We start from the raw sequence: 22,103 nt of genomic DNA on the forward strand, positions 1-22,103 counted from the left end.
ACATGATATCTTTTGCTCTTGAGTATACTGCTTATGCTTATCTTTATGCCTTTAAAGATCATATGATAGTGCATGTGATCGTTACATCTGTATTCTTATTTTCTCGATATAATTATGTGAAGGCTTTTGAAAATATTGTTTCTTTTTTTTTTGTAAGTTTGTATATATTTACTTTAAAACCTGTATTTCAGTCATGCATTCTACTTCTGATTCTAACAATACATACCAATTTTTCTATAACAATATTTAAAGTTTGATAAGAGCTTTGTCTCTATCGTTTTTACTTTAATATCACACAACATAGTTAATAGTATAGATGTGAGTATAGTGTTAAATCATTTTGTGATAACTTGCATTTTCATTAAGTTACCACATTTGTCCAATTCATAGTCATGAGGTTCTCAAAAATAATCACTTATATGTGTTTATATGAAAGAAGACTATTTTCTTCTTTTAGGAATACCAAACTCTTGTTGTTAGGTGTGTGTGTACGTACTCAAGTATAAACTATAAATAAAAAAGCAAAGATAAAAAAATTGTTGAATAATCTTGTGAAAGCCTAAAAAGTAAACATGGTCAGTTATATTTTAGTGTAAATACATAATGAAAAATATTTCTACAAGATCTAAATAATGTCAGTTTAAACAATAAAATATACTGGGTTTTTTTTTCAGTATGCTGCTGAATAAAATGGCCACATTTTAAACTCATTTCCACATTGTCATTCATTTCTGACAGCTGATGTGTTTAAACCTGTAAATTAAAGAATGTTAATAAGAAGAGGCAGGTGCAAAACACAGAACAAGAAAAAATTAATGCTGATTCCATAGTGTCTTTGATTTTTCTTAATTAAACCATGGTGTTCCTATTAATATCTTAAGAGAGGAAACTGTAATACTTCTACATTTATCTGCTCCACTTCAAATCCTATGTATTTACCTACAGCATCAGTATATTGGTTGGTTTCCAGGCTATTCATTTGCAAAGCACTTTGAGGGATCTTGAATGTGAAAATTGTTATATGAAGCCAAATACTCTTCTGCTTTTAAATGACTCATAAAAATGCCTCCACTTAAAGCATTTGTATGTATACACAAGTTTGGGTGTGTTTATACATGCCCTTTAAATGGAGCCATTTTTATGAGATGTTTTAAAAGGTGAACAGAATCGTGTCTATATAGCACTTACGGAGTCTAAGGTATCACAAAGAAATGAGTTATGGTGCATGGTGGCAACAGAGACTTAATAGACAAATGTTACTAAGAAGGAATGTTGTCTTAAATGTTATGTTTTAAAACACTGTGTTACAAAAAATACATGATTTTTCCTTTTTCTTAAGCAACTGACTGTTCACTAAAGGGACTGGAATGTAACAATTTATATGGAAGATGGTCCCTCTTTTTTTACACTCTAGATTTCACTTCCCTAAAAGTCTTTGAGGGGAGGGAGGGCTAGGCTCTGCTGCAGCACATTAATTTGTCTCAGTATATTCATTCCTACTGGCCTACAGTTAGGAGCTGTATGATATTTGTAAGTGGTAATGTCAGAGTAGTGGAAGTAATGTTGGGGTATATTTTCACATGTGCATTGTTTTGTATTGTGATACTATCAGATTCCACAGAGTACACCTGACAACATATTTCTTAAGGTAAAAACTAGGGTAAGGGATTACAGATTCCATCATCCCTTCTTAATACAAGTTGCTGTTAGAGACCCCAATTTAAGAAAGGCAGTTAAGTCAGTCTCAGTTTAGGATGCCACTAAAGAGTCTGCCTAATATTAAGAGATAATTTCCATATATACTAGCATGGTTTTAAGAAGCTCTCCGCTAAAGAAAGAAAATACTCTTTTTTTTTTTTTTTTTTTTTTTTCCCCTGAGATGTACTACAAGATATTAATCATTTCTCATTACTGAAGAGCTTACACTGTTATTGAATAAAACAGGGGTAAAACATACCGTCTTGGACACTTTGTTTTATTGGCTCCTCTTTCCTAATTTCATTGTTCTTTATTGTTTTACTTTGACTGATTTGTTTTCTCTAATCCAGTGAAACCCATTGTCAGGGACTCAAATAGCTGCTTTGCTAAACAACAGAAAGGGGTTGCATTTCCCTGACAAATCGAGTGAACTTTGTTGTATCTTTTTACAGCTATATACTTCTCGGAAATCTTGTAAGAAATATTTTGCTTCATTTTTTGCTTTGCACTGTTTCTCATCTGCTTTGTATTAGTACATAGATTCTTACTATTTATAGCAGAATTTAGTTATAAACTGAGTTTTGAGGTGTCCTGACCACAGCTTCAAAGTAGGTGCTTCTGTTGCACTTACTGTCTTTTAGTTTTCACTGTCACTTACCAAACGACAGATTTTCTCCAAACATCTGTCCTCTGGTAGCGACAGACTATGCAACGCCTTCACCCACAGAAGTAGTCTCTTTTTCAGTTCTGTTTTGTACATTATGTCTTACAAACCACTGAAAACTTTGACAACAGAATGAAATACAGTGAGACTTGTGAGGAATTAGAGATAAACCTTGAAAATTACTTCACCTAAAGGAAAACACTTCAAAATGATAAAATGAGTCTCATGGAGAATGTGTTAATGGCCTGATGGATTGAGCTGCATATTAAAAAATAATGATGGTAGATAGGAAAGTGATAGTACTGAAATCTATTCTTGGTTTACAATACTTAGCTAGAGAAAGAGAAATTTAGCTAAAGTTAAATAAAACCTTTTTGCTTCAAGTTTCCTGGCATTGATGGAAATAGTCCTGGTTCTGTCTTTGTTAGAGAAATAAAGCTGCATGATTCACTGAAGAGAGAGTTCTATGAACAGGTGAGACAGGCTTGATTCATCAGCATCTTTCATGTTGCATTTCAACAGTAATTATTTATTCCTGTAGAAACTGGCTTCAGTTTTGGTTGATCTAGCCTTATTGGGAGCACAGAGCTGGAATAAAGCTGTATTAACCTTGAGTGGAGACTCTTAGTTGCAAAGGTAGTCCAGTTATTGACAAATAGCAGGCATTTGGCCAGGCAGAGGGTACAGCTGCCATGTTGCTGTCCTGTTTATTACATACCTGCTGGTAAAGCTCCTTGTGGGAGCTGCAGTCAGTACAATTTAGGGAAGCCATGAATCGGTGCTGTGGATTTCCTTGGAAATGGACCAACAGCCAGCAGAATGGCCTGGATGTAACCCTCTTTCTTCAGGAGGAAGACTTTGTCAGAACAGATTCTCCAATTAAATTTTTGTTGTCTGACATCAGCACTTCTTTGGGATGATATAGGAAAAGGAAGAATTAATTAAGCACTAATTAATAGTAACATGTAAACTTAATGAAGAATCACCTAAAGTGTAAGGTATGGTCTTGGGTATTTTGTTACATACCAGTCTGCTACTTTCTTACCACCTGTCTTTCCCCTTCCCTAATTTATAAACTGTATTTTCCATCCTGTAATTTCTCTCTCTAACCACTCACAAACATTAGGTAAACTACTTCAGACCTAAAGCTGTGAGTTTACCCCACTTCCAGAGGAAGGATTTCCACACACAAGAATACAAATGAATGATAAAGCAAGTCTGTGAGTGCATCTAAAGATGGCCACTGTGTGACTCAAAAAGCACATGATGTTTCAAGGACTTCATGTAATCTGTATGTTCATAGAAAGGGGTATCTCACTGCAGTGCATAAGACCTACAATGGCCACCTAAACTAGACAGAAAGAAATAGGTAGGAGGGTGCCTATATTTTTCCAACAGCTGTTTCTGGAAGGTGTGTCAAGTATCTTTCGGTGTTGAGAGATGCGTTAAATCACATACCACTTAATAAGGATGTATTTTGCTGTGTGAAACTTGAAAAGTCTTTCAGATTGTGTCTTTGTGTCCTGAAATGTAGGTTTTTACCTACTGAACTAGTTGAGTTCTGCTAACACATGAAAACTGGGTACTCTCACAAGCTGCAAAGTTGGTCAAAGGCTGTTCTTGACTGCACGTACAGATGGATTTCTGATGTGTGTAAATGAATATATATGCATATAAACAGGAGTGAGGTCTTTAGAAAATGTACCACATAAAAAATATTGCTATGAATTCTCTATTTTTTCTGATAGTATGGCATCTGTTCTCAGTGAGAGGGGCAGAGACTAATTCTATCCATTTATCAGTAATAGAGGAAAAAAAGAAGACAACAAAATTTTGCTAATGTTGGGTTCTGAGAACTCATCCAGATAGTCCAGGAGATAATGAACTTTTCAGATCAACATGCTATTATTTCTACAGTGTGTAACTCAAGAACAACGTATCAGTGTCATTTGCTTGGTTGTGACAGAGAGAGATAATCAAATAATAGATTGCAGGTTTTTTGTCCTGTATTTCTAGGTTGTATCTTAAGCAGTTGTGTTGATTTCTATATTCTTCTCTAATGTATCAGTTGCCTCCTTACACTGAGAAAAGGCATTTTTATTCAATTACTAGATCAAATAGAAATCAGGAAGAACAGATTAGTGGCTTGCATACAGTCCTTACTGTTTAAGGGTAAACAACTTCTACCTTTAAAAGTTGGCATACTATTTAAATTTTACAGAAAATCATATTAGATCATCAGGTAGGTTCCAGAAATACAAGTGTAAGACAGGCTTCTAAGTTATAGAAGTGTCTGATACAGTACTTTACTCAAGTGTCTAATATTCAGCAAAAGCTGTATGTCGTTCATGGGGACTTCGTTATTATGCACAGGAAAGGTATTTCACTGGATTGGGTTCCCGAGTCTGGAATGCTAGCCGAGTTGCTTAAACATGAATATGAATGTCCTTCTTAAAGCCGTGACTAGGAAAAAAACCCAAACAAACAAACAGACAAAAAAAACAAACCAAAACAGACTACTGTTATGCTCAGGCTCTTTTAATTAAAAGCAGTATGCCATAGTGAATTTCAGTTCAGCAGGTAAAAGTCTCAGAGGGTCTTGAGGAAGTATGAAGGAGGTAAATATATAATTTGAGTATATCAAAAGTGAAGTGTGCCCCAACAAAGAAATCGGAAAAACAGCATGTGTAGCAATATTTAGTAACTTATTCTGGTACACCTTTAGAAATGTAATCAAAGTTATTCTGTGTGGATGCCCTGGAATTCAGAAGTGTAAGACAGACTCCCTTAAAACACCTTAAATATACTCAGAACAGTTATATAACAGAGTCATATGGGAAGTATTCGTAAATATTTTTAAATTTTTTCAAGGTGAAAGTGAAGAAAGTGGAAGCAAATATTCTGTCCTTGTGAGAAGCAAATAAAAGTGCTTTCAGGTGTTAGGATTACCAGTTTCCCTGCTATTTAGCAACTTCGGTTGCACATGCTCCTCCCGAATTACCCATGCAGTTCCTGGAGAAGATGTCTTCCTCTCAACTGCTAAACCCATTGCTGCCTTTGTCAGGCAAAACTGTTTTGCTAGTGTATAATGATTCGCTTTATAGACTAATCTACTTACTCCCCTTTTTGCAAAGAATTGTTGTGAGTTTATAGCTTTAAAGATAAAACATTTTTTTTTAAAGTAGTAAATCATTTTTGATTTAAACTTTATTTCAAGAAAATTTAGGAGGAAAATAATTCCTTATTCAATTATGATTCATCAAGCTCAAAGGATGGTGTCCATAATTCTTCGTTGCATCCATAATTAAATAAAGCTGCCAGTATGCAGTAAAAAGGAGGGTAAGTCTTTGGAAGGTTTGTCTTAAGTGGTTCTGAAGCTCAGTCCTGTTATCTAAACTGAACAATAAAGAACTGGTATTAATACCTGGACTTATGTCTGTGCAAAATCCAGAGTTTCTAAACCAGCAATTAAATGGCTTAATGTTGAAAAACTCCTAAAATGAATTCTGAAGCTCTTTTCTGAAGGGCAATGTTAATTTGCCATGTAGTGCTGATTCAGATTAACTGGAGGTGCATTAATTTTCAGAGTCCCAAAGTCTTAACTCATTGCACTATAAAAGTTTGTGAAGAGTAAAACATTTTGAAATTAGTTATTTTCTTCCTTCTTTAAGACAAAAATTGAGACAAATATAAAAATACCTTTATATATGTCTATAAATAAGTATGTTTCCTTGGAATGTTCTGAAATTATTCTTGTCTAAATCTTAGGTTTTCCCTTCTTTTCCACCTATCCTTTAAGAGTATACTTACAATCTCAGTTATACACAGGCTGTATGTTCTAATAGAATATAACTCCTTGGAGCATTAACAAATCTCTCAGCTTTTAAATAGACTGTGACCTATTCATTTACAGGGCTACTTCAATAAGGCAATAGCTCACTTAGGTTAATGATGGATCATGGTGTGATTCCATTTGCAGAGTGCAGACTTGCCCATTATCCCCTAATGTTTGCATGGGTCATGTTATCACATCCAAATAATGATTCATGCCACCCCTTGCTCCTGGAGATATCGCAGTGATTACAGGAAAGCTCAGCATGCTAGTACACAAAGCCTTTAGGGTTCTGTTGGCTGCTGTTGAATTATTATTTTTGGCTAGAGTATGATGAAGCAGGAAAAGCTCAGGTTTCTCTGTGACTGTGACACCTTCCTCTTGTGATTCAATTGGCCATCTGGCTGAGCAGACGGGCTGGACATTGGCAGAAATCATATCTGTCTCTGTCTTTTGCTTCTTGCTTTTTTCTTTTTCTGATGAGGAAAGTTAGCTGACCCTGACCTGCTGTGAGAGATTATTTGCAAGTTGAGTGCCTTATGATTATTTTTTTTTTTTTTTTTTTTTTTTTCCTGTCAGCTTGAATATCTAACATGAAGATGGAGCAATTTCAAACAGGAAGAAAACATATCAATACTTTTGTACTGACTATAGATAGCACACAGGACAGATGCGGGCTGGTAGCCACATTGAGAAGGATAAAAAGAGGATGTGTTTTCTAGTTGTGAATACACTGCAAGTACCAACATAATAATTTCTTTTTCCAGTGCTGCCACACTGTCATTTGCTCTGAAGGATTGTCCTCACTTAGACACAGCAATTCAAAACAGTCTAAATGATACGATAAGAAGTGAAATTTTGAATGTGCTTGTAAAATGCTCTTAAGGTTTATTCTTATTTCTAATTTTTTGAGATGATCTGGGGTTTCTTGCCTACCTCTGCATTTATACTCGGTGACCATGAGGCCATGGACCACTGGTCCTGCTGCTGACAAACACTGAATCTTGCTAAATGCTTCCAATAAAACTGTCATAAACCTCACTAGCACTAAACACTTCCTAAACATAAACCACTCCTAGTTAATATATACTACAGCTAAAACATGAATGGGCAGAGGAATAGCTTCCTTACATTTTCTTATACAAAGATATAAAACCTAGGCAAATAGAAAAAATGAACTTCTTTGCTACCAATTGCACATGCAACCTAGATAAAGAAGAAATTGCTGTAAGAAATAATGATGTTCTTTCAAGTGAATTAGTTCTGTTACAACTGAATTTAAAGATTCTTCAACAGCTTCTGTCACTAAGGAGAGAGAATAGTTGTACATCATTCAAGAACACTTTGCTAAGGACAGCCACTGGTAGTGAAAATTCCAAATGGAATGCACCTATTCACATTGTTTTTTTCACTTTTTCTGCTTCTAGACAATAACGAATACAACCAGATTCAACAGTGTCAAGTAGTGATTAAATATTTTTAAATACGATTTTTTTTTAACCCTTTCAACTTATTTTCTCACCTACTCATGCATAAAAACTACATTTCGTAAATAGTTTGAATACTATACCAGGGGGTGTTTGCTTAAGTTAGACATTAAAATTAGAACTGTATCTGTTTAAAATAATATTGCTGTGTTGACCTGCTGGGCATGGAATAAGGAAAAAAGATGGGCACTCACAATAAATGAGTAAGCCACTTCGTTACCTTACGATAGGTTTGGCTCTCATTATATAACATTTTTATTCTGTTCTAAAAGCACTATAGAAGGACCTCCACAGAAATAATGCCAAGGATCTCAAAACTGTAAGCAGATTTCAAACCTAAATTAGATTTCCTGGCTGCTTAGTGGTATATACTCACAGTGAAATAGTGAAAAATGGCTTTTGAAATGTTTACTACACTAAAACTCTGAGAAGTTATGCATATTTTAATCTGCTGAGAGTCGCAGCAAATTTAAGACTCGGAAGTCCCTTATGATAGTTGTCTGAAGCATTAATAGACAGAGGTTTTCTTCCCCTTCCCTACCGCTGTATCAACAGTATAATGATTTTTGAGGATCAATATTTTATTCTTGTGGTTGGAAGCTTGAAGTTACACAACTTTATTTCTCTCAAGTGTTTTTCCTCCTTAAGCATATATGGCTTACTGAAATTTGAAAGGATATTCAAAGTCACCATTTACAAAGACCAAAATCCAAGGTCTTGCTCCGTTCTTCCCAGCTCCCATTTGTAGTCATAAATGTATCAACAAATTCCAGTGTTTTGATTATATCTAAGAAACATTCAGAATTGGTTCATATTCTGAATACGACTCATCTTTCAAACTCTGCAGACCAGTACCAGGGAGCACATGAACGATGGGCATTTTTTGCAAGCAAAGCAAAGATTGTCATTCAAACCATAACTACAGTTGTAACTATTAACTAGTAATTTTACAGCAGAGTAATTTTTGTAATGAAACATAAAGGCTTAACATTTTAAGGTTTCAAAGTTTGTGTTAATGCTGATAATTGCAGATTAAGTTGTCTGCTAGGTATAATGCAAAAGCGTGGGATTTTTCCTTTTTTTTTTTTTTTTTATATATTTATCTTCAATAGGTAAATATAATGTGGTATATCTATATTACTATGTCCTTATTTTCTTCACATTGAAAACAGTTCAGTGAAAAAGATGTCCTGAAAGAAATTGCTGGTTCTATTGTTATTTTTCATATAGACTAGTGGAATCCATCCCTAAAAAGAAAAAATTGTAAATGTCACTATGACAAAATATCTACATAGGAATTTGTGAACTATTACATTTATTTGTTATGTGAAAATACGTGGTGAGAATACATACTTAAGTCAGTATTCTTTTTATCAACTTTGAGAGGATAGAGTTAGGGTTCTTGTTCATGATATTTTAAATGGAAAAAGATGATCCTCAGAGGAATTTAGGGCCATAACTTCCTTCTGTTGCATTCTAATTCTCAAATAGGAGCTAAATGTTCAAATTTTCTTGAGGATTTAAGTGAAATGTTACATAGAGACTGAACCTTGATAGGAAGCAATGCAAAGCAACAAATTATGCTTTTTATGTCAAGTGCAAACTGCAAAGCTTTTTCTTTGGAAGCTGTGAATTATCTCGTGCCTATGTCTTACCTAAATACCCATAGACATGTAAACTTACCTATCATGAGTGTTAAGAAGCAATTTTGGTCTACTGTAAGACAGAACACTTGACAAAAAAAAAAAAATCTTCCTCTCACAGATTCTCCTGGAGTTTGCTTTGTATCATGTTCTTTTTCTTCTGTGAAGGAAAAACTTTTCAATCTTTTATGAACTTAGTTTAGAATTATGAGTTTTTCTTGTCCAATTCATTTCAGATTGCAAAGACAATATTTATTTCTGTCTCAGATATAATTTAACAATACCAAGAAAAACATGGTACCATAGTATCTTGGTAAAGGGAATGGAAAAGAGAGAAAAAAATGACCTTATTTCAGTAACAGTAGTGGTTTTCTGATTATTGCTGTCACTATATGCTCTCACTTCAATATACTTATTTATATAATAGCAGACACTAGTCAGCAGCTAAAGCTGTAGGTAATATAAATTAATTTATGTGGATCAGCTTATTTTTGACACTAGACAGCTAGTCCTCATGCCTTGTGCATCCACACTGTATGTGACAATTTCTATATTTGAAATTTTTGTTATTTTTTTATCCCTCTGTTAAAGTCACCCAACTGCAACAATAACTGTTGACATGATAAGACACTTATTAAAAAAAAAAGGAAATAAAAAACATGAAATAATGAAAATAGGAAGGTTTAACTGTTACCTAATACTACTAAATAAACGTACAGCTGTAAATGTCCACCTTTCATAGGGAACTGAATAGAGAGGTGTTGTGAATTACTGAGAATGTGTTAGTTTTGTCAGCTTCAGGATGAGATGTAGAAACCCTGGTCAAAACCTTCCTGATGGAAATATTTTTCTAGTGAGAATTTGATTTTCAGCTGAAGAAAACATTTTGGAAACAGAATTTGCTTTCATAAAGGAAAATTTAAAATAAATAAATATATTGTTGAAACAAAATATTCCCCAGACAAATGCATGAAAATGGAAAGCATTTAAGTCAGAAAGGTTGCATGATGTTTAATTTGTAGTTGTTGCCTCATGTGCTTCTTCTCACTAAAAGACAGAAATAATGTTTTCATTTCCCCCCATATAATACTTCATGGAGGTGATACCTCGACAGTCTCATTCACTAGGGAAAGTGTTCATCTGAGTAAAAGCATGGGGAATACAGTACAAAGGAACAGATAGAAGTCCCATTAAAACAAGATGAAGACTCTGTACATCTTGACCTGCCCTGTTCATATGACATCAAGGAAATACTCCAACTGAGCATTTTGGCTAAAATTGTATTTTGTATTTTGGCCCTTCTTTCTCTGAAAAGCTGAATGTTTTCAAAAGCAAATCCTTGTATTTAGAATGTTCCTAAACTATATTGTTTACTACTTCCTAACTCCACATTTTGTGCATAAGATTTAAACCCCCAAAGTATGTTTTATCTGTTGCTGGTGAACTTAATAATGTGGAAAGCTGTGTTTATCCATCTTCTTTATAGAGGTTTTCACCTCTAATTTATTTAGCACTCAGTTTATTCTGTCACTTCTTTATTCCAGATCAAGTCTTACAAGAAGGACAAATGACACCACAGACTAAATTGTAGAAGTTTAAGAGCTTGGGAGAATTATTAAGTCTTAGTTGTTTTCAGACAACCTAAATAATTTTCTCTAACATCAAGCTCTGACTCTCTTCTACAATTACTGGAAACACCGCACCCTTTCCCAGCATTCTTGTAACAGCTATGGCTGATTATTTTCCATCTTTTTTTGAGAACATTTATCAGAGATGGCTTAATGTCAGTACCTTATGATTTCTTGACAGCTGGCCATAAAACCTGATAAATGCTCCTGCCAACAAAGCAACACATGGGTTCCAAAAAAAGTTTGCAAATTCTAATAATGTAGATTATTTGATTGATGCACAGTATGCAATTTAGTTACAAAAATAAATGAGGATGAGGAAATTTGTCACTTCCCCATTCATTATTTCTTAATTAGACTACAACTAATCAGGGTTTCTGATTGGCTAAAATAACCTCAGATATAATTTACTTCACTGCCTTTACAGTTGGATAAAAAATAAAGCATGAATTCACTCTCACTGCCAAAACGGCAGAAATGAACAAGGAAACAAGATGAACCTTAAAACATTGTAAACATTACTCTGTCTGCAATCTGTCAGATTAGTAATATATTGCAACAAATGAAATGCTTCTCTTGTGAAATGACAGAGTACATTTTTTTCAGTATGCAATATTTATGTATATTCTATTTCTGAATACCGGAGTAGATCAATACTGCACCTGAGACCAATGCATTTATTTTCGTTTTGGCTTCTGTAAATGCATTCTGCATACTTTGTTTAACATCAGAACACATCAAATGAGCCAAATGAATGGTTATAATAACACAGCTCTGAGGTTGTTGTAACTTCATTGCTGAGTCTAAATGTGGAGTTCAAAATTTAATTTAGGTGTTGTTTTTTTTTTTTTCCTAAGTCAATTACATTTTACCAGTCTGGTTATGCTATGATGTCTGTTGTGTGCTTCTACTACCTGTATTCCTGGTCTGTTTTTTAATACATGTATATTAGGGGGAAGAAGACAGGACAGAGAGAGGAAGTAAACTTCTCTTATTATGTGCTTGTACATGCTATTTTATTGCAACGGTGACATCAGGTTTACTTATATCATCCCCATGATACATTCATGCACATATGAAAAGATTCTATATATTTATTTATAAGACTGATAACTATGTAGGCAAATAGGACTGGTGCATGTGGTGGGAAATTCTGATTAGTCAAAGTTAGTTCTTCTTCTGGAAGTTAGTGCTTCAAGATGTTTTGTATGCCCAGAATGAAGGAAAAGAGAGATAGGAAGAAAGATGTTAAACCAGAAGTTAGCACAGTGGTTAAGGAATATTTTGGGGATGTAAGAAAATGAAGCCAAGGCAAATAGGGATTTAAACTTTAACCTTGCTCTCATTTTAAGTAAGTAACTTCACCTCCATAATATTATAGCTTGACTCTCTCCAAGGAAGTTGTTTAAATTTTTATAAAAAATTAGAGCTGGGAGTTCTAAATGACTCAGTAGTGCAGTAGGCAGAGTACTTACCGATGCTTTTAGAGGCACATTTGGTCTCTGTTGTGAATTGGGCCAAGCAGAGACTTTAAACTTTGGTGTCCCTAAGTCTTGGATGAGTTACCTTCTGCAGTATCAACTGGTCTAATATTTATCTTCAGATTTAACAGATTATTCAATATTGTCTGTGAGGATTGGGAACACTTGAAGTCTGAAAAACTGTAATAGATGAAAGGTACATTTTAACCACCACTTCATACAATTTTTTTTTTTTTTTTTTTTTTTTTTTTTAAGTTGTAATCTGGGTGATGTGTTTCTGCTGCATTTATTTTCTCTTCTATTCGTGTAGAGCCAAAACGTTTCAGGAAAAAAAGGCAGACAGTGAGAAACAGGAATCTATGAAGAAAGAAAGATGTGTAATCTTGAATCTGTCTCACAGTGCAAAACCTCTTGAGGTTATGGCTAAAAAATAACCAATTCATTGAAAAGTGCTTATCTTCTTGTAATACAGCTGCACACAAGAGCAGCTTATGTGGCTTGCTGAGGCCTCAAGCAACAAGCCACAGAGTCGTATTTATTTCCTTTGATTCTGTGGCTTGTAATTAAGCAGATGCAATGTGTAAGATTGAGTCATGTACAGCCACCTTTGGTTCTTACTGCTTCAGATAGCACATAAAAATTACCAATTCGCTAGTCTATCATTAATAAGGAATCACTGAAAATAGCAGAAGACTCTGTAACTGTCTATTTCTGCAGTAAGATTGTTTCTTGTGGTCTTTTTTTAGGCAGAGCTTGCCCATGATGTGCAGGGCATCTTCTCTATGTGCATGTGCATGTTTGTGATCCCAGCATCCTGATAGTGTCCTTATTATCCTTTTTTTTTTTTCTTCCTAAGCTTTTGATTATTTTTTTTAATTGAACTTTTTCTTTCTTTTGCATTTTTTTTTTCTTCTAATAATTTCTGCCTCTCCTGTCTTTCTGTATCTTCCCTTTTTTTCATTCAAAAGAGGTAATGTAAGCTCAGTAATGCTACCATATTAGATATAAGGATACTTCTGGTTCATTCCAGAAAAGCTGGGTCACATCTGCAGCAAACAATAGTTCTCAAATACATCAGATACAGAGGAAGAATCCTGAGTCTTTATATAGCACAAAAAGAGCTGAATATTTTCGGATTGATCTGCATTTGCATCGTATTTGTACTTTAGTAGATATCTCTGCTATTTGACTGCACCTCTATTTTTACTTCTCTACTTTGCAGCAATAAACATTGCACCATGGAATTGAGGATATGAAGACTCATCCAATGTCTCTGCATCTTTGTCTGTAAATACAAGAAAATCGCCATATAGTATGGTCTGATCTGTGAGAAAATTATTTGAAGGAGCAAGGTGGAAACTCGCAGATATGTGTAATCAATATAACTGAGTTTCTAGAAAAGTTCTGATAGGATTTTATTGTGCCAAGCTGAATCTTAATTCAGATGACTATTAAAGCATTACATATTATGATGTCTCCTTTACTACTGAAGAAATAATTTGCTAAGAATTTTTTGCTGCTGTTGTGGCACTTGAATAATTAGGCAACCAGAATAGGAGAAATAAGATGGCCTGTTATCTAGACTCTTCATATGCTTTTTAAGAGGTACAGAATTTTTGTTACATTTATTCACTTCAGGCACCTCCTGTCTGACCTTGGCAAGACTTGAAGTGAGAACTTTTACAAAATATATTTGAGGAAAACTCATGTGTTTGAAATTTCTATACAGATTCAGACATCTCAGCAGTCTTTAAAAAATGTGCAATATTTTATTTGTTGAAGTATTTAACTTCTGTCAAACATACAGGCTCTGAGTTTATCCTGTTTGATAGTAACCTTTGCATGGTCTCCAGATGCTGCTCTGTCTCAGGGAAAGATAAAACAATAGCTTTGCAAGTGATGCCATCTGCCTGCGTCCTTCCAAACATGCTAACTGAAAACCAGTAGCCTTGGAAGAGGATTAACTGTTTCAGTGCCAATCGTATTAGCTGCAGTCATATTCCTAACACTATAGAAACCTTGGCTGTAACTGTGGCCACAGAGCCAGACAGAATCTCCTGTATCGTGTCACTGAGACCATGACTGTCACAGCACATGGATTCCAAGCAGGTCTGTGTCCTTCTTAGCCAAGTTAATCGGGACCAAATAGTGCATATTTAATAACTGGTTCCAGTAGGTTGACCATTTCATTGTTTTTTAGTTTAGGGAGGCTATATGTAGGTGAACAAATAAATGCTGTTTACTGTATTGCTAAATAGGATGGGGGCAAGAAGACTTTAATAGGGAAGATGGAGGAGAATCTAGTTTTGGATACTTGGCTATGTGAATGGAGCCTGCAGAGAAGTAAATTGGCAAGTTTAAAATTACTAATTGAGCGTTCTGACAGATACTTCAATTAAAGTTTCTCCCCAGGGAAAAGTATCCTCAGATTATTTTCCCCCACATCCTAGTTTTCTGAATGTGACTTGATCATCATACAGAATATGTTTATATTTTGACCTGTAAAATATTTAATTTGCTTATATGGATAAAACCTGTGGACAGCAACTTCAAATATAAGGTGTTAGTCAAAGAAAGGAGCATACTTTTTTACTGGTGATATCTTAAAAAAAGCTGGAAAATATTTTCCAAAAAATATTTGATTCCCTATTGAATTAAATTAAATGTGTAAACTTTCTCTAATAGTCCATCTGGCATAATTACTCTTAACATAACTACTCTTACTGTTTTTCCATATGCTGAAAATCAGATTTTGTCAAGTTTCAGTTTGATCAGAAGACTGCATATGATTAACTTCCTTGTGTCTATGAGTTCTTCCATAGTGTAGTCCCCATGACACCAAACAAAAAATATCTAGTTGAGCCAGCTGCCACTTAATTTGTCTACCTATACACTGGCTTATTCTGAAAATGCTGCTCCATAGCCTGAGGTGGAAGCCTGAGACATATAAGCAGTTAGGGATAATAAAGCTGCAGGACAGGGTGATGATGCCATATAGTTGTGCATAGTGCCACAGAAAGTAGGTCCCCTGTGTTCTTTATGTGGCTTGATTTTATTTAAAATCTTATTTATACAGTGCAGGAAGTAAAGAAGAAAGCAACACAGACAAGATGACATGAACACGGATGGTTGCAGATGACATTACTTACACAGTATATATAATAGAAAACTAAAATGATAGAAACCCGTAGCATTGATAACATTAGCAAATTGTTTGTTTACTAGGGATTATGCATTATATCATAAATCTACACTTTGCAAATCATGTTCTTTTTGAAAATTGGCATGGTCAGCAGGATCCTAAATCAGGATTCACGACATCTGTGTGCCTGCAGGTAAGAGCCTGTGTGGAACCTGTGGGTTCAAGGAAGGAGGAATGTTGTCTTAGAGGACTCTTTCATCACTTCATTAATAAAGAAATATCCTGCTCTAAATAGAAGAAGCAGATACGTGTATTTTATTATTTATTGTTACATAATTTGTGCTTCTGGAAATACAGTAAATTTATTGTTTCAAGATGTCTTCTTTCTCACACTTTCCCTGGTATTTTAGTTGCTATATAGATGCCCTAACTTAAAGTATGGTCTATGTGTTTTACACAATTATTTGTTCATCTCCAAGCACTTATCCAATTCCTTTAAGTTATATTTCACTTTATTTGCTGCCTTACTTAGGACTGAAAGGACAAAGATCATAGGCCTTGTCTACAGATGTGTCAGATAGTCCTTTTATCTAATTCCTTGTGCATTTGTGTGCAAGTGAAAACTATTAATGCCTGACGAGATGGGAGGCCCAAGAAAGGAAACAAACTGATGTGAAGAGATAGAGATGCCAGATAGGTTTCACAGTGTCCTGAAAGCTACAGAATGTGTTATTAGTAAATTTGACATGTAGAGAAGTAGCATCAAACATTTTCTACTTTTTAGTTCCCAAACTAATTTCCCTGTTAGCAATTTCAGTTCAGCCCACTCTCTAAACAGTAAAAAAATGCATCTCAATCTTTAACATACCTCCATGGTGTTTTTTTCTGGTCTTGATAAACTGAAAGAGCATTATTTTTGTCCTTTCAGAATGAAATATTGTGTTGTTCTAAGTATTCTTTCAGAAGTGAATGTCTTCCACCACCATTAGGGAGACTTAACTTAGTGACTTCTTCAAAGATTCAGGAATATGCTGTCCTATGAAGCAAAAGATTTGGCTTGGAAACAAAAGTTTGGTATATGAAAAGGAAATATGAGGTGCTCTCTGCAGAACAAAACCATCCAGTAATTTTTTTACTTTTGAAATAACTGAGACATTAATGATCTCAAGAATTTAATCAACAGTGATATAATGGCACTCAATTACAAACACAATATAATTTTTATGCATTTACCTTCTTCCCTAATGAATTCAAATTCCTACCATGAAATCAGTGTTGTTCCTTAAAAAGCTATGCTTAGATTCCTTAGAAAATGAGATTTATGCATCCATTTTGTCTTTGTATCTCCATCTGTGTATTCCACTGTTATGACTGGGCTTATCTAGGCTCTTCAACATGATTTTACAGAGGGGTAGAAATAAATAAATTTCTCACAGTGAGGAAAAAAAAAAGAAAATGACTTAGATGCAGCATGCAGCCTCCAAGTCCAATTCACTGGATCTTCCAACAGCTGGGAGCTTGTTCTGTTTGTCCTGTCCAAAAGCTAAGAGCAGCCAGCTGACCGCTCAGTTTACACTTAGTCTGAGGCAACCACAGTTCATGCTGTTTCCTGCCTGTCTGGGTACGGGACCAAGCAAAAGTGGGTTAGGTCACAGAGAAAGCTCAAAAAGGTGCTGGGAATATGCCACAGTGGTTGTTATGTACAAGAAAGGGAACTCATAAACCAGTCACAATGACAAATCCATTGAACATCAACCTTGGTAGATTCCAAAATTCAGGGAAAAACACAAAAGAGGTGCAGTGATATTTCCTTATACATTTTTGTACCTATAATTATCATAGTTATTTCCACCTTCCCTTGCTTACTAGAGCACTTAATTCCCCAAAAAAGCACTTTTTCCATGCTAACAAATTTCTGGTTCCATTTTAAATTGACTTCATTCATTGCATGTTGGATTTAATTGCATCATCCTAAATCTTAAAAAAACATTATCCATTTCTTCTGTAATGAATACGTTTAAGATCACTTTCCTTAGTCCATCCTACTTGACTTGTTAATTTTATAGGTGATAGAGTTGTCCTCTGTGCAACAGAACAAGGTTTTTATAGGTAATTCAGTATGTGTTGCCATGCAAATGTGCAGATAGTTAAAATAACTTTCTTAGTATGCTTTTTATTAGCAGTAGGCAAGCTGAAATTCTATCTTTGGTACTTGTTATCATATGTGATATAATATTCTTCTTTCTATGGGGGGGCCAAGTGCAGAGAAAAAGAGGTAGCAGAGGGAGGGCACTTCTGCAGGCATAATATGTCAGTTAGCAGATACTGTACCACAGCTATCCTCAAAACAGTCTTGACTGTGTGCCACTTCAAGCTTTACACCTGAAAGGGCTGCAGTGGAATAAAGCCAAGCAGAGAATAATGCACAATTAAAGTGCTACTTCTACAGAAGTTCCTGTTCCCTTAGATAACATGGGGTTGCAAGCCTCAGTGAGCAGAATAAATGGAAAGTGGAGAAAATTGTCATTATTTGATTATCTTTTTCAATCTTTAATTTGTGTCTGAGAAATCCTAATGGTTAAATTATCTTATTGTTTTTTTTTTTTTAGTCACAGTGTTGACTGTTTGGGTTTTAATTATTAGTTATTATGGAGCTTGTTATAGGGAGGACTAAGATACATTTTATTCCTGTGAACAGTAACCTCTGCATACATCCACTCGATATCTTTGTGCAATATCGTCTCTGGTAAAAATGACCAGTTTTAGAAAGAAATAACAGTTAAGCAATTAGAATAAAAACATTTTAAGGCAATTTACTGCACAATTAAAAATTCCTCCCATTTCTGGAGCAATGCTTTCTAAAAAAATACCAGGTCAGAGAGCAAAGCTACATGAAAGAAACTGGTAGCTGCTGTTTATCTACTGGACATAAATATATCAAATAAAATCCTCTTCTTACAGTGTTTAATTAGCTACTTATATCTTCACAAGGAGATGAAATTTGTTGTATGGATTGACTTTATCAGACATTTAGGAGTACTTAAAATGCAGTTAATATGCAGGGTAAATATCCAGTTGTTTATAAGGCCTTGCGTTGTTGATATGTGCTTACCTTGTTATTTAGCATTTCAGAGTTTAGAATTTGTGGATTGCTAAACTGAATAGGACTAGTACTCAATTTGCCATACAGCTACGATGTAATTTATACTGTTATTTGGGAAGAGAAGAATTAAATATATCTGGCACTGCACTGGACAGGTAAATGTGACCATTGCTCAGCAATATTAGAATATCAGAAGAAAATAGTTATCTCTAAAAGTTGTTTGTTTTTTCTTTCCCCAGCATTATGTGTTACTTTTAAATCCAGTAGATCATCTTACCTGAACTTCAGTTACCTTGAAATAACTGCTGTGAAATGTCCACTTAAATTTAGCATTATTAGAAGTCATGGCTTTGAAAACTTTTGGATAACTGGAAATAGTTTGATTCTGTGTTTATTTGCATTAGTTTTTCAGTAATATCACCTGAAGGTTTTAGGAAAGTAAGGTTTCAATTTTGGGCAGAGACCAAGCAACCTGGTCAACCTCAGGGAAAGAGAAACTAAGGAGGGCTATTCCAGTAATGAGTAAGAAAATGAGCAAGGAAAGTAGAAGAAAATGTTTCCTCAACTGAAGAAATTATTAAAGACTGTTTTGGGGCAGCTGCAATAAGTTTTCACTGTCACAGATTCTTGGCAGTAGCTGTCCTAGTTTCAAGCAGCATGAAGTGTCTGAATTTATAGCTGGTGTGAAATTATGCTTTGGTATCAGCAAACAAAAATATTGAGTTCAGATCATTCCTAAGTGCTTCAAAATCTAGAGCTCTAAAATAGATGTTTAAGTACCTAATTTTCGTCAGACTCATTTGAAACCCAATCTATTATTTGTATATATTTTGAAGACCAGCTGACAGTTTATCACACCACTTTAAATCTCCAACATTTCAGGCAGTTTCATGGTGCTAGAAGGTATGGTATCTGAAAGGCACTTTACTGTGTAAGAAAAGCATTCATTCTTATTTCAATGAAAGCTGCAATAAATTTGATAGAAGTAAACAGATTTGAAATGTAATAAACTGACAGTTCACTAGTTATATCTGAAATATCTGACCATGAGCAGTCTAAATTACAAAACAGACACAGTTTTTCAGTTTTTCAGAGAATGTATTCAGGTTTTAGCTGAAGGGCAACTAAAGGCTTCTCTTTCCTGCTCAGACCAAACTGTATTATTTTCTCATACAGTAAGGACCAGCATAGAAGTCAGTACTAACTTAACTTTCAGATAAACAGCAATAACAGTGAATGTTAGTGACTGTTATATTAAAAATTAATAAAAATTGTTTCATCAACTACAACATTGAAGAGCAGCAACAGTAAAAAGTGCTGATTGCTGGAGTCATGAAAATTAGCCTGGTTAGTTGAAACCAAGAGTTGTACTTAGTCCCGTACTGAGAACCCATAAGGCCTGATGATCCAGGAGGATCTGAACTCAGTCTCTGTGTGGTTGTTAAAGCATTTTTGATGAGCTAAGGCTGAAGCTGGCAACCTGATGCTGTCTTTCAAAGTCAAGCTTCAGGTCATACGCTTGATAAGCCTCTCTCTAAATTACATATAAGTGAATTGTATATCTGTGTTTGTTCACATTAACAATTGCTTCAGAAATACACTAAACACTTGAATGCAAGTTTGCGTCCTTATAATGAGACATTTAAAAGGGTGTTCTTATATATCCACACATAATGTGATTTTCAATTGAAACAGGAGTGATAATTTTTCAGGTGAAATAGTTGTCCCATTGAAAAGAATAGAGAGAATGAAGGACAAGAAATTTTAACAAAAGAATGGGAAGTAAAAACAGTATTAAAATTCCCTCTCCAAGAACCATACAATATTTCAGATTTATGTCAGTGTGCTTTCCCATTTAACTAGGAAGAAATATAAATTGACAGAAAAAAGGTTCATAGATTAGCCTGGAACAGTGTTCTTATTTTTCTGGATCTTCCACTGCACTCAAGAAGACGGACAGTAGTAAGGTTTATATTTATCTGACAGCTCTGTTTTTCTCTTCTGCCTAAAGCAGAGTGAAAGCATAGGCAAGAAGGAATTGTAGAATTCTCCACTAATCTTACAAAGAATGCTAGAAGCCTGGTGCTTCTCAAACTGGAATATTTCAATGGACAATTAAGTGTTTCTGACTTCAGACTAAAATCTTAGTTAAATCTGAATCAAGATTTAACCTATTAGTTTTGGCTCTTGTCTTATCAGGGTGGGGGAGCGGAAACAGACTTCCACTTTAAAATACAGGAATTTCATATAGATAAATGGGGCTGCATCAGTTCCTATATAAACGAGTCAGTTATATGTATTACTGACACAGTGAAGAATTCAGAAGTACACTGAAAATTCTTACATCATGATTCACAAATGAATTACTTCTAAAGAATAGCTGTATTAATTTTTTAAAAAGATGACAAATACATCACATGATCTATGTGGATAAAGCAGATGTACTGAGTGGATACTAAAAAGTACTACAACAAGAAACAACAGCCAATAAAAATTAAGTGACATTCAAATTACTTCATTAATTATTGTGTTTAGGAGATTTAAATTTCTGGCATTTTGGACTTGCATTGAAATGGATTTCAAGGTTTGCAAGGATGGGCATGGGGAAAATACTGCATATCTAGTCTCTAAATGAGATTAAAATCTCTGTGCATACATAAAAAAATAAGTAACTTAACAAAACCAACAATAATATAATCTTCTGTTGATTTTTTTTATGTCCAAGCAAGGAATGTTAGAGTTTACAAATTGCACTATGAGCCCATTCAGTCAACTAATATGAACTCCATCTACATGGACATTATGGGATTTTCCAGCACTTAAGATAGCCTGTGAAAAACAATCTACCTATTTCAAACTATACAAGGGAGTTGAGGTTTAAATTAAGAGAAATATAATTATTCCAAGTGGAATTTTGTCTGGGGTATGCTGGTTTATGTAATCAGGAAAAGTGCCCTGCAAGCTTTTCTCTGTAGAACTGGTAGAAGTGTATCTAAAGGATGGTATTTCCTTCAGCATGGTGCTTCCCCACACTCAGCTATAGGAAGTATGGTACAGTTTACAAGATGTTCTTTCAACTAAATTACCAGCACAATTTGCTGGATGTTCCAGGGATACTTCCCTCATTCGAGTATTTCCTCATCAGGATTTCCTTATCGTTCAAGTAGTATAAAAGGGTATGGCTGCAAGCCAAGACAGTAGAAATACCGAAACATACATATCCAGGAAGCAGTGGATTTAGACTCAAGACTGTAGGTATATATATGCAGTGAAAATACCAACACCTGTGATACAGATGACATTTCAATATATACTTTGTTAGGTCACGTAGCATATTCAGATTTTGTGAACAGCAGTTATCATTTACCAATTTCTGATAAACAGAATATACAAATAATTTTGCTTTAGTACTGATGCTTCTTATT

Source organism: Tyto alba, unplaced genomic scaffold, assembly GCF_018691265.1.
Source record: "Tyto alba isolate M040663 unplaced genomic scaffold, T.alba_DEE_v4.0 Super-Scaffold_48, whole genome shotgun sequence".
Lineage (NCBI taxonomy): Eukaryota > Metazoa > Chordata > Aves > Strigiformes > Tytonidae > Tyto > Tyto alba.